Raw genomic sequence first — 790 nt, 5'->3', positions numbered from 1 at the left:
ACCCCAGGGTGGGTCAGACACCTCGGGGACCCCCAGCTCAGCCCCTGCCGGGGCTGCTCCAGCGCCTCCATTTCCTCGTCCCTTCTCCTCCTCCTCCTTCTCCTGAGGGCACGGTGCCACCGCCGGCACCCTCAAAGGACATCAAAATGGCGCAGGTTTGGCAGAGGAACAAACCCCTCGGCTGGCGGCGGCGTGGGGCCGAACCGGCTATGGGGCGGAAACGGGGCAGAAACGGGGCAGAAATGGGGCAAAATGGGGCAGGAATCAGGCAGGAATGGGGCAAAATGGGGTGAAATGGGGCTGGAATGGGGCAGAAATGGGGCAAGACGGGACGAAATGGGGCAAGATGGGACGAAATGGGGCAGGAATGGGGCAGAAATAGGGCAGGAATGGGGCAAAATGGGGCAGGAATGGGGAAAAATGGGGCAGGAATGGTGCTGGGGCAGAGCAGGGGTGACGAAGGGGACGGAGGCACAGGAGAGGGGGACAGAGACGGCGCCGGGACGCTCTCGACCCAAATTTCTCGGGGAAAAAGGACGGAGTTGGGCTGGGCGGCGGCACCGGGGCCCAGCGGGGCGATGCCGGGATGGGGCCCCCCAAAACAGCCCACGGGAAGGGCCAAGGGCCGGGCACAGCCCCCCCTGCCCTGACTCACCCCTTTATGGCCCGGCCAGAGCAAACACAGGCAGGGCCGGGAATCCCCGGGTGGGACGGGGCCAGGAGGCTGCAGGGAGCCCACGCCACCCGCGCGTCCCTGTGTCCCCCCCCGCCGCCCCGGGGGCCGTGCACA

At 67.2% G+C, this 790-nt stretch overlaps 1 protein-coding gene across 1 annotated transcript in view; it reads left to right on the top strand.

Moving 5' to 3' along the window:
- LOC103904533 (keratin, type I cytoskeletal 18) overlaps positions 1–790 on the top strand; it is a 20,330-nt gene that overhangs the window by 5,040 nt on the left and 14,500 nt on the right. The window lies entirely within an intron of this gene.

Source organism: Aptenodytes forsteri, unplaced genomic scaffold (assembly GCF_000699145.1).
Source record: "Aptenodytes forsteri isolate BGI_AS27 unplaced genomic scaffold, ASM69914v1 Scaffold268, whole genome shotgun sequence".
NCBI classification, from domain to species: domain Eukaryota; kingdom Metazoa; phylum Chordata; class Aves; order Sphenisciformes; family Spheniscidae; genus Aptenodytes; species Aptenodytes forsteri.
This window is presented reverse-complemented; position numbering and strand designations above follow the sequence as displayed.